Raw genomic sequence first — 13380 nt, 5'->3', positions numbered from 1 at the left:
TGTTTTACCTGCCATAGGACTTGTATTTTTGTTTATCTAGTTTTGCTAATTAAACAGTTTTGCCCTACAGCACATTTCTGCCTGCCAGTGCAGTTACAGTATTTAAACTCTTAGAATAGATAACCTAATCTGACACACACACACACAGTTTATCTACTATGTAACTATATAATGTATTAATGCATATATAGCTGCATTTATTTGTGTCTTTTATATCAGCCTAGAGTTCAGAATTATGCTAGACTGCAAGACTAATTCATTTTCAATAGATGATTGAAGTGAGACATGCAGATACTTTCTCATGAGCTGCAAACCTGCATTTCTGGATGTACAGTTTGCCCAGGGACAAACAGGAATGATTTGTATGGCCCCATTCACTATCCTGAAAAGAGAAAAGAGAAATAAACTCTTTATTTTCCAGATTTGTCATAGAATTGAGACATGCAAATTCTTTTTGTTTCATGTAGGCTCTATTGTTGTTTAGACTGGTTTATTTGAAGATGTTTTGGCTTCTTGCAGCCGGCCTCACGATAACTTATATTTTTTCATTGGTCCCCTAGTTCATGGCTACCTTGGCTTCCATGCACTGTGCTGGAGATGGCAAACAAACATAAAACAGCTTTATACAATTTGGGATAAATGGTTCTATAATATTAGATTGTAAGTATTATATAAACCAGTTTGTTAGGATATAAGTAACAATACTAATACTGTTTATAGGGAATTATTCATATAGGGATTATGTATGAATGTGAAGAACATAAGTGATGATTGATTTTCTATATGTTCATTTGTTCAGTTCAGAAATATACGCAAGCAGACTAAAATCCATGGTTTTGGTTGTACTAGAAGTTATTTGCTGCACATATGTTATTCATCAATCATGATGGTAGAGATGGCTAGAACCTCCCACATTCCTAATTACTGTGGAATACTGTGAGGGTCGCTTTGCAGAATATTCTAAATCAAAGTTTATGAAGTGTTTACAAACTATGAGTTATATATATTTACTGTAATATTTCTTGATTAAGTTATTCATAAAAGAAAGAACATTGAATTATGTATAAATATTGATACATGCAACATTATATGGTTTATATGTTAGTTGAATGCATTTAACTTATAGTTAACACAAGGAAAAAGGTGGGGCATTCCTCCCCCATCCCCCTCACTCCTACTAGTAGTCTAAAGGTGCCCATACACCTTACGATTATCGGACGAAACTTTTCGCCTGATGATCGAATAGTCGTAAGATTTTCGTACGGCAGCATCGTGCTGCTGTACGAAAATCCTGCCCCGATGATCGCAAGATTAATTTAGCCATAATTAACGAAAATCACCTGGACGAAATGTGGTAATTGATTTGCCGTGTTTTCGTTAGTGCAAGCGCAGTGTAGATCGTACAACTTTTGACGGACGGAAACGCCAGCAAAATTACGAAAATTGTACGATCTAGCAAAGTTTTCAAACATGCTTGACCGTCAAAGTCGTACGATTGTACAGTAATGGCGGTCGGACACTGCAATGCACACATACGATTATCGGATGAAAAGTCGATCGCGTACGAAAATCGTCCGATAATCGTAAGGTGTATGGGCACCTTAAGAGTTTCAGATTTCAGCTGAGGACTATATGTCCCAGAGAACGGCGCAACATTCTCACAAAGGAAAAAAGGGACCTATTCTCACATTCTGGGGCACTTACACACGGACACATGAGGCAGACATACACACACACTAAACTTTTACAAGAACTTATTTATACATCTACATCACTTTTTATATTTTGTTTCATGCCATTTATCTTGTAATCATTTGTAACTTTGTAATTAAATACATTTTTGACTTTTATGCAAGAACGGAAGCAATTTTCTCTTTTGAACTTCTTCCACCCTATTTCTTTAAAGGAGAACTATGAGGTGAGTGCTTTTCACTCATCCTCATAGTTCTAGCCGACTTGTGACAATAAAACTGTCACAGGTTGGCTCAGTAGATCAGGAAGTGAGCAAACACATAGCGGCGTTTGCTCACCTCTCGATCCTGTCACGGCTCTCTGCCGTGACAGGGGAGGGACTGGATTCCCCCCTCCCCGCTCCGATCCTCCAGCGCTGACTGGCGGAACGGACGGGGGAGGGTACAGCTGGCTCTGCCTCTAGATAGGCAGAGCCAGCTACGCAGCTGGGCGGATCCAGACATAATTGTCAGGATCCGCTTCAGCTGCGGCGTCTCAGTATACTGCGAGCTTTAGCTGAGCTTAGGCTGAGCTTAGGGTGACGGGAGGACGCTAGTTTGTGTCCTCCCGTTACCCTAAGGAGAACTATGGGGAAAACCATATTTAGCACAGTGGTTTTGGATGCATAATTGCGCAAAAGCACAACAAATTATTTATACTGTACCACCCACCATACTTGATTTGTGATGAAAGTGATAAAGGTCTATGTTAAGAAGGCACTAGCGTACTTTACACTGTTTTTTGCACAAAATGTTTGGTTTCTGGTAGTATTTTTATCTGATTCTTCTGATCTTTATTGTTCAAAACAGACTGTTGATCATTTAATTTCTATATGTAACAGCATTGTTTGGTAACCCAACATGGCAAAAGCTAGCCCATGGCACCTAGTTTATTGGTTTACAAATTCTTAAAACATTGGACTTCAACAAAGGTATTCATTTAGTATTAAAGACTGTAGGATAATAAATCCAGGTTCTCACATAAGAATAGCCCCTTGGAACTTTACTCATGTATGTTAAACAGCTTTAATGTCTGTGTTTTTAACTTATAATGCTTATTAAATTGTCATAATATGCAGATTAAAAGTCAACCCTGTATAAAAATTTTACAGAATTAACATACAGTACATTATAATTTATACTACAGTCAATCAAATAATGGTCATCTGACCTCCAAAAACCATATCTAGATAACATTTGTAGAAATCTGTAAGCACGTAGCCTTCAAAACTGGTCTACAAAGGGCCAATTGCCTGTCAAGATTCCCTCCTTATCTTGCTAATGTCTTATCTCCACTGAAATAACTTTTGAAGAGAAACTCAAAGTGTCAGTGAATTTCTTAACAAAAATGAATTTAAGAAAATGCTGTTCAATTAATAAATATTCAGGTTGATGCATCCAACCCAGATCTTGGGGTTTTGTTGATGGCAACAAGGAAACCAGTCACTCATATGTAATGGATGTGGTTACATAGTTACATAGTATTTGAGGTTGAATAAAGACATTAGTCCATCAAGTCCAACCTATTAGGATCTCATCCTGTACCCCTGTATATTACGGCCCCTTAAGAAATCGTCCAAAAGTTTCTTGAACAATTCCACATTCTTTGCTGAAATCACTGTCTGTGGCAGTGAGTTCCTGACCCTAACTGATCGTACTGTGAAGAACCCCCTTCGCCCCTTGTGCTGGAATTTTTTTTCCACCAATTTTAGGTGGTGGCCTCTAGTTTTTGTAATGGAGTTAATTTTAAACAGTTTATCGCTAATGTTGCTACCACCATTGAACATTTTGTACATGGAGATCATATCCCCCCTTAATCTCCTCACCTCCAATGTGAACATGTTTAAATTTAGTAGCCTTGTCTCGTAGCTCTGGTCCTCCATACCCCTAATTAGTTTGGTTGCCCTCCGCTGCGTTTGGTTGCCCTCCGCTGCGTTTGGTTGCCCTCTGCTGCGTTTGGTTGCCCTCCGCTGCAAAGCTAAGTATGATTATGACAAAATGCCTATCTCCATAGATCAATTGTAATATATATGTTATTTTGCTCTTTGCTCTCGTTTACCTTGCTCAAAACCTTACTCAGAAATTGGTGCTTATGCACCCCCTCCCCCTCATATCCGAAGTACACACTAGAAATAGGAACCCAGATGGCACCTCCTCTTCAAAGACAACACCCATGAAAGATATAAACATCCTGGCAGGAAGTTATGCATGAATGGATCTAACCAATGATAAGCTAGAATATATAAGCTAAAAATGCTTTTCTGCAATGCTACGTTTAAATATACACGTTCAGCTGCCTACATAAAACTATGTAAAAGCAGAAGAATAAAAACAGAAGTCTATACACTGACTTGTGTCAGTGTGAATTCTTTCTCTCTCTCTGAGTGTACACTCTATTGAATCAGGCCAGGCGGCAGATATAAGTACGGAACCTTTAATCCAGTTCAAATTTGTGATCAGGTCCAAAACACATACATCCATGTTCGAAATAGAGGTAGAAGGTGCTGGATCTAAATGCAAGATGTACATTTCCAGAGGGTAATGAGGTGTTCCCATGGAGGAAGAACGAAAAGGGGAAGGGGAGAGTCCAAGAGGCGGGAGAAGGGGGAGGAGGTCCCATCCGACCCCCAAAATAGGAGAGAAAGGTGGTAGAGAGCACAAAAGGGGGAGAAGAAGCCATCATCACCGCCAAAGCGCATCATGTGCGTCTGGGTCTCTGAATAGATGCCACATCATCCACGTTTTGAGGTATCTGGGCATGTCATCTCTGCTCTGAGTTCCTCCATGTTCGACACTACATCCACTCGAGATAGCCTTTTCCTAACAGTCAGAGGGTATGGTGATTTCCAATGTCTAGGGATCACAGTTTTTGCAGCGTTGAGCAAATGGATTGTGAGGGAATGTTGTGAGATGTAGAGAGTGTCTTCGAAGTGAAACAATAGCAACAACGAGTGCATGCTTTCCCATTGCTGTGTAGAGAGTGCGTTGGACAAATCTCCTTCCCACATTTATGTGGAGGGTGTCAGAGGGAGAGTAGAGGAGTTATTCAGGAGAGAGTACACCACTGAGATTGTATGGGTCACACTCTGGGAGGAAGTGCAGAGCTTCTCGAATGGGCTTAAAGAACGGGAGAAGAGGCCTCTAATAGTACGGGAGTTGAGGAAGTGCGGAATTTTTAGATATGACCACAATGGTATGGGTGGGGGAGGGGGGGGGCTCTTGGCATTCAGGTCTGCGGGAGTGCGGAACTCCCCTTGATGATCAAAGAACATGTGAGCAGTCGGGGAGGCGTCTTCACAAAAAGGACAAATGAGGACTGGGGGGGGGGAAAGGCTGGGTTCATGCGGACTGGTGTAAGGGGACCCGGAGCCGAGGAGACTGATGTTCTGGTGTTCACAGTGACCAAGATGCGCAGGGAAGCTCCTGCCGTTGGGTGAGTTAGCACCTGGGTCGGGAGATGGGCGCGTTGTATCCAGGGCCAAGAGCTGATGGGTATATCTTTCATAAGCTGTTCTATGCATACCCAATCCTTGCTGGGGGCATGAACGGACCAGTCTATAATGCAGGTCAGGTGACAAGCCCAGTGGTAACGCAGTATGTGAGGAAAGCCAATACCCCCCGAGTGTTAGGAGCGAGTAAGGGTTTGGGTACTAATCCGTGGAGAACTGTTGTTCCAAAGGAAGAACCGAAACATCGCATTCACTGAAGAGAAAAAGGCCTTGGGGAGGTGGATAGGCACTGTTTGAAACAAATATAAAAGCCGAGGAAGGGCAGTCAACTTTAAGATAGCCGTTCTGCCAAACCATGAGTAGAGGGTTCTATTCCATTCTTTTAGATCTAGACACAGTTGGGGGAGGTGGGATACGTAGTTGAGGGAGTATAAGTTGTGCAGATTAACAGCGATTTTAATACCTAGGTATGTAATGGCTGTTTCCTCCCAGCCTCCCAGCTAAAGGGAAAGTAGAATTGGCAGTGGACTATCTCTCCTTGGAGAGAAATGTTAAGGGCCGAGGATTTGGATAGATTGATTTTAAATGAGGAAAGGGACGCAAATTCTTGGAGTGCCCGGAGAAGGTTAGGGAGGGACACTCTAGGTTGGGTCAGAAAGAAAAGCAGGTCATCTGCAAAGGTGGCCACTTTGGACTCCTTGCCCGGCGTAGGAAAACAATGAATATTAGGGTCAGCTCTTATTCTTCGAAGGAAGGGCTCCAGTGTCAACACGAAAAGCAGAGGAGAAAGCAGGCACCCCTGTCTCGTTCCATTGCATATGGGGAAGGCGTCCGACAGAGAGCCGTTTACTCGGATCCTGGCAATCGGAATGTGATATATTAGGGCTATTCGGTCTGGTCTGCGCGAGCCAAGACCCAAGTGTCACAGAGAAGCAAACAAGTAGTCCCAGGCCACTCTGTCGAACGCCTTCTCCGCATCCGTGGACAGAAGGAAGCTCGTGTGCCCCCAGGCAAGAGATGATTAGCAATTATTTTTGCGTGTAACTTTACGTCAACGTCGAGCAAAGAGATAGGGCAGTAGTTAGCACACAGGGAGGAATCTTTTCCGGGCTTTGGTATAACCGTGACATGTGCTTCTAAGAGGTGAGGAAAGTCATGAGGTTGGCTTGAGGAGTGATCAAAAGGCGCTAGAAAGTACGGGTCTAACGTTTTGTAGTATAGAGATGTGAATCCATCCAGCCCAGGGCTCTTCTCAGGTTTGAGTTGTGAGATAGCAGACAATACTTCTTGTAATTTCTAAGTCTGCTACCTGTCCTTCAAACAGAGGAAGTGAGCTATGTTGGGCGAGGTAAGTCTGGATGTCGTTTAGATGAGCCTCTTTGGAGGACACTGAGGGATTAGGAGTGGCTAGTCTATAGAGATGCGTATAAAAGTCTCGAAATTGGGATGCTATGCTTGGCATGTCCAAGTGTTTAGTCCCGTCCCCCCTGTGATGTGGGGGATAGTGCGAGAGGCGGACTGTCTTTTTGGAGCCTGTGCTAGGAATTTACTTGTTATATTGCCATGTTCATAGAAAATTTTTCTGCGGGACATGAAGGCCTTTCGCGTTCCCTCCTGTAGAAGGTGAAGGAGATCAGTACGGGCCTGGGTCAATTCTGTTAAGTGGGATAGAGCTAGAGATCGTTTGTGTAGCTCTTCTAAAGTGGCAATGCGTGCAAGCCGAAAGGAGCATCAAGACTTTAGTTGCCGATTAATATAGGCTTGCACGCGAATAAGTTCTTCTCTGATAACACTCTTGTGTGCTTCCCATAACATCAACGGAGTGGAGCATGTGTCTGTATTGAGGGGAAAATATTCAGAGAGCTTATTTTTAATCTGAGAAAACATAGATCGATTCTCCCAAAGACCGAGGGGTTCAGTTTCCATATTCTAGAGTGGGTGGAGTGTGTGGGAAAAGAAATGGTCATGGTAATTGCCGCTTGGTCTGAGAGGACCATAGGCAAGTCTCGCTGGGAGAGGAAGAAAAAATCTAATCTAGTGTAACTCGAGTGTGTATGGGAGAAGAAGTTGAAGTCTTTCACGGTGGGGTGAAGGAATCGCCACGTGTCATGCAGATTCGAGATGTCATAAGCTGTTTGATCAATCTCAAGCACCTGAAGGGTAATGATTATCTGCCCGACGACGTATTGAGGAGTGGGTTTAAGGGAACGTTGAAGTCACCCCCAAGAGTGAGAAGTCCTTCCGCGAAATCTCTGATTCGGGAGCAAACCTCTCGGAAGAAGTGGACCTGTCTTATATTTTGGCAGTAGATATTGACTATAGTCACCAGGGTGTTAGTAAATGTGCCTTTAAGCATTATGTATCTGCCATCAGGGCCAGATAGTTGGTCTATTAGCTGAAAGTTGGCGCGAGAGGAGAACACAATGGAGACCCCTTTCGTTTTGGAAGCTGGATTGGTGGAGTGGAACACCATCAGGTATTTTCGGGAGTGGAGACTTGGTATTGTGTCACTCCGAAAAGTGCATTTCCTGTATGAGGATTACCTGTGCTTTGTGGTGGGAGAAAGCTCTGAGAAATTCGGACCTCTTTTCCGGAACATTCAGACCCTTGGCGTTAATAGATAAAAGCTTACAAGTAAGGGGAGTGGTAGGAAGAGAAACCGGTGTCGGTGCCATGAGAACTCAAGGCAGGTGAGTGGGCGGGATGCAAAGATGAGTAGGATCAGAGAAGAGAAAGTAATGGGGAGAGAGGCGTGAAGGAAGCAGAAGAGAGGAGACAGGAAGGAGGACGGGAGGAAGAGGAGAGTGGGTGTAAGAAGGGGAGGGTTAATAGAAGGGAGAAAGAAAGAAATGGAGGGAGATAAAGAGAAGAACAAGTAGTGAAGAAAGGTGTTCAGAAGAATTAGGAAAAGGTGGGGAAAGTCTACTGACCACTAAGGGGGAGGCAGATTATATTGCTACAAGAAGTAGAACAGCAACCCGAAGGATAAGGAAACTAGGCCCTATCACTAGAAAGGTAGAGCATCGTGTTGTGTCGATCAGCTCACACCGTAAGACTAGTCGTGTGGGGGTATGACTGAGTAGGAAGACCAAGGAGTATCCTCCTGGACCTGGGCCCCCTTGCTGTAAGGCTCCGTGCAGAGTCCCAGGGTAGTGTCACAATTCCCTGGAGAGATCCGCCATGGGGATTATATGAGCAGGGCCGTAGATGTAGCTGGGGTTACAGGTGTGTTTCCGGGTCCAGTGACCAGTGATTAAAAGCTTGCTGATCTCCCTCTAATCGATGTGGGGAGACCTGCTGTGCCGGGTCCACGCGGGGACAGCAGAGCCCAGGGTAGCCGGCAACGGAGGTTCCTGAAGTAGTTAACCCCCACATTGAAATGGATGCCAAATTTGTCCATTCTGCAGAACTTTCCAAAACTCTCTATAACTACAGCTAGGCCAGCAAGCCCTCAGCTTATTATCTGTTATACAGAAATAAATGGAGAAGAAAAGATTTTATATGCATGAATGTAGTGGGAACACTGCCAATTTTTCTCCTGAAAATCACAAAAAAAGTCTTGGCTTGACTTTAAGCATGTACATACTATGTAACATATTTAGTTTCCGCAAACAAAGCATTTACTAATCAGTTAATTTAAACACGATTCATAAAAATTTAAGTATTTTATTTTATTTTAGCTTTAGATGCTACAGCATAGCATCTTTTTCTGTCTCTGACCTTGCTTCTCTAATCTTTTCTTCAATGGCTTCTTAAAATGTTTCCACACACGAATGGCTTGTCTAATTAAATTCAAGATCCAGATTGTTAATGATTTTGTACCAACTGCTATTTCCAACTGTAATGCTAACTTCGCATCGATACTCAAAAACGTGTTGCAATAGCATTGAGTGGTAAACCTTAAATTATACACATAAATTACCAAGTGGTTATTTCTTTGAGCAAAATTTTAGAAAACACACATCTTTAAGCATAACAGGATGTATAGCCATATTCATACAAAGGTAGTGTGAAGTAGCAGTAAGCATATATTTATCAATACACACTCCACACTCCAAAGACATGCTGGTAGGTTAATTGGCTCCTGTCTAAATTAGCCCTAGTGTGATTGTATTTATGCATGTGAGCTAGGGACCTTACATTGCAAACTAATTAAGGGCAGGAATTGATGTGAATGTTCAGTTTGTAAAGCACTTTATAAATTGTTGGTGCTGTAGAAATACCAATAATAAATAAATAATGGAGGACCTGTCACAGTACGTGTGGCATTTTAGCCCCTATGTCATAGCAATGAAGTTAAGTTGATAAAAAGTTAAAAAAAAGTTACATATTAAAAATAAAAAACATTTCAAAGCCCACCCCCACAAACACACATACAAACACAAATATGTATTGGGTGTGACTATGTGCAATTGCACCACATGTTACATATCACCGGGAGTGAAAGCTAAAATTCTAAGGCACCTCCTGTTAGAGCTAAATTAATGAGTGATAAATGCTTTTAAAGTGTTGCCTATGGGCAATTTTAGGTACTGTAGTTTATGAGATATGTGTGGTTAGCAAGTGCAGGCAGAAATCAAGTCTGCTAGAATGGCAAAATATCAGATCTTGGAGTACCAAAGATAAATAAGCTTCTTAAAATTAAACTATAATGATTTTCAGTCACTTGTATTATAGTTTTTGTTGTTTTATTCTTTTTTAATGTTTTCATTTTTTAAAATATTTAATATCTATACAAAAACTATAATTTAACAATGAGGGGTGCACCCATGGCACCACTGTCACAGAGCATTATGGGTTCTCTAAAGAGAACAGCAGGACTGGTCTCCTTTTAGAATCCTTCTCTCCAATAAAAAGTGTGTGTGGTTTCCTCTGAACAGTAATGTCATGGAAGGGAAAGAAGAGGAGGCCGAGTCACTCCTGGGTCAATAATTTGTGTTCCTAAACTTAACATCTGTTAAGGACTAGGAAAGAGTCTCTAGTTTAGTCCCAACTTGCCAGCAAATCCTGATCTTTACTTAAACTATTGGGGTTATTCACGTAAGAGCCGAAGGATCCAGCCATAGGCTGGCTTTCACCTTGCAAATGACAGTTGTAATGACATATCAGCGTCCCCAAATGACCTGGTGACCTCAAGTGACCTCACGACTGCCTCTGCCCAGTTGTTATTCATTGGCTGGGACCTGCTAGAAGACTCTAGCAGGTGCATACCAATAGGAAATAGTTGGGCAGAGCTAGTTGTCACTGCTAGCTCCACCCATTTAAAACAATGTTTAATCTTTATTTATTTTTTAATTTACCCATTTGTTTACATTAAAAAAATGTAAACTTTTTAAAAACTATTTTCACTGATTTGCTATTCTGCTCGGTACCAAGGAGGCACCGAGCAGAATAGCCGAGCAGAATGCCGCTCGGCAGCATTCGGCTGTTCACTCACTGCCGTTTGGCCCCTATAGGGGCGAACGGCAGCGGGTGAGCTGCCGGAACTTCGGCTCAGCCAATCCAGATGTTGGATCGGCTGAGTCGCAGTCCTTCTACACTTCAGCTCAGCCGGACATGCAGAGCATGTTCGGCTGACCGAAGTGAAGCCGATGTACGGCTGATTTCAGCTGACCGAAGTGCAGCTGATGTACGGCTGATTTCAGCTGATGTACGGCTGATTTCAGCTGTACTAAGCCGTAGTGAATAGCCGAAAAATGTTCGTCTAGGTTATTCGCTCGACTGCCTTCGGCAGCTTTGTGTATGACCCCCTAAATCTTTCATGAGCAAAGTATAGTAAGAAACCTCCGTGTAAAAATTGTAGTTGTTTGGTTTTTATGCTGCCCACTGGCAAAAATACTCTGAGTAACTAACCCAGGACAAGTGCATACATCTGGAAGTCTAAAGTCTAATACATACAGTATATACTGTAGATATGTTGTACAGGATGCCAGGGATGGGTCCTGGAAAGCCTTTGTCACCCCTCTATTTGGGTTATGGTCCCTTTAAGGGGCAACAGAGGGTTAACAGCCAGGCAGGAGGATTGTCTAGAAAACACAGGAAACTCCACAGAACCTGGGGAGGAGTTGGATTAACACAGGTGTGCACTGAAAGCCATGTGAGCTGCTGAACTGAACTGGACTGAGCTTTGATCTGTGGGAAGCTACCAAAAACTCTGGGACTCTGATATTATACCTGTGAGCAAGATTTAAGTTGGTGAGACTCTATTTATGTTATACTGAAGATAATCAAACTTTATATTATTATTTGCTGAATATAAGTTATTTTGTTGAATTGCCTGAGCTGTGTGCCTTTACAAAAATAAAGACTGTTCCTGCTTTTAGAAATAATGGCTCTGAGACTGATCCCTGCACGCTTGCCAATATACGCTATGTTGGCAAAAGTATTGGGACACCCCTCCAAATAATTGGATTCAGTTGTTCAAATCACCTCCATGGCCACAGGTGTATAAAATCAAGAACCTAGGTATGCAGATTGCTTGTACAAACATTTGTGAAAGAATGGGTCATTCTCAGGAGCTCCGTGAATTCAAGCGTGGTACTGTGATAGGTTGCCACCTGTGCATTAAGCCCATCCATTAAATTTCCTTGCCTCAAATCGAGCTTTTATCCTCTAATTGTCCTAGTGGGACAACCAGGAGACTTAAGACAAGTCTTGGTTTGAACACTTTAAACAAATGGATCGACCGCCAGCTCGATCCCAAGATCCAATTACAAGCTTTTTAACTGCAGCAACTTTAATATACGCTATTGGAGCTGGAATTACTGTGGCTGCTGGCACCAGACTTGCCCTCCAATAGATCCTCGTTAAAGGATTTAAAGTGTACTCATTCCAACTACAGGGCCTTGAGAGAGTCCTGTATTGTTATTTTTCGTCACTACCTCCCCGAGTCGGGAGTGGGTAATTTGCGCGCCTGCTGCCTTCCTTGGATATGGTAGCCGTTTCTCAGGGTCCCTCTCCGGAATCGAACCCTGATTCCCCCTTACCCATGGTCACCACGGTAGGCGCGGAAAGTACCATCGAAAGTTGATAGAGCAGACATCCGAATGTATCGTTGCCGTCACGGGGACGTGCGATTGGCCCGAGGTTATCTAGAGTCACCAAAGCGGCCGGGGTTGTATGTTAACTGCTCATGTTGAATAACCATATCAACTGTTTGTCCCCACAACTCAAATGTAGGTGGGTTAGAGGATATCCATTTCTGAGCAAGGAGTTTATGTGCAAAAAAGGGGAAATCTAGTGATTGTAGGTGTGAACTGTTCTCCATAAATCAGACCGAAAAGGCAAATCTTAGAGTCAAAATGTAGGTGCGCTTGAAACGCTATGTTTATTGTATAGGTAACATCTCTCCAGTACCTTACAAGTTTAGGACACTTCCTAACAAACATCTTGCACAAACAGGTTCATATCTTCATAACTATTGGAATAATTGTAATGGGGTATGATAGGTCTGTGGGAGAGACAGATACCCCAGGGATCACAGAACATCAGACCATTACTCTTCAGACAGCTGATCCACATCATCCTCCTAGCCTTTTTAGCAGGGTAATAAAAGGCTTCCCCTGTTGCAGCAGTAGGGTTTTATAAATATGGTACATAAGTCCCTATTTAGCCTTTGATTTTGCTATATTCATTAACAGCAGGGTATCTATATATTTCCGTGCACACTGCTTGAACTGGGCTACCACTGCATATTGCAACTGCCAATACTTAAAGAATCTCTGTTTCAGTAACCCAAATCTCCCTTGCAGTGATTAAAAATACTGAATTAGTCAATTTTGGTATAGGTCATGAATATGGATAGCCACACATTTATACCACAACTCAAATTCCTCTAGGTTGCAGAGTTCAGGGTAGTTATGATTATCCCACATTGCTGAGCACTTAGTGTACCCATCATATGTTATGATGTTTTTTAGCCAATGCCCATATTTTGTGTTGCATATGTACAGTAGGATTGTCTGTAATTGTAAGGAAAGAGCCACTATGTTACTATATTATCTCTCAGGAACAATGTAGAAAATATACACTACAGTGGGCATATTTAGCCAGTTGTAAGGTTGCCAACTTAAGCCTGATAAGTGAAGGCCCTTTTTTCCAAATGTAGTCTTTGCAAAAGGGAGTTAATCTGCCAAAAACCTTTTAATAGACTGTAAACAAGGGTGTGACCTTGTATATAATATATATATATATATATATAG

The 13380-nt window shown here is 42.3% G+C and overlaps 1 long non-coding RNA gene across 1 annotated transcript in view; it reads left to right on the top strand.

Moving 5' to 3' along the window:
* Window positions 1-11854: 11854 nt before the first annotated feature.
* LOC108793129 overlaps window positions 11855-13380 on the top strand; it is a 19366-nt gene continuing 17840 nt past the window's right edge. The window contains exon 1 of the long non-coding RNA XR_001941627.1: window positions 11855-12293. This is a non-coding gene — a long non-coding RNA (uncharacterized LOC108793129). The remainder of the gene's footprint in view (window positions 12294-13380) is intronic.

The sequence above is a fragment of the Nanorana parkeri genome, unplaced genomic scaffold (genome assembly GCF_000935625.1).
Source record: "Nanorana parkeri isolate BGI_ZX_2015 unplaced genomic scaffold, ASM93562v1 scaffold722, whole genome shotgun sequence".
Classification (NCBI taxonomy): Eukaryota; Metazoa; Chordata; class Amphibia; order Anura; family Dicroglossidae; genus Nanorana; species Nanorana parkeri.
The sequence above is the reverse complement of the archived record's forward strand: the minus strand, read 5'-3'. Positions and strand labels throughout refer to the sequence as shown.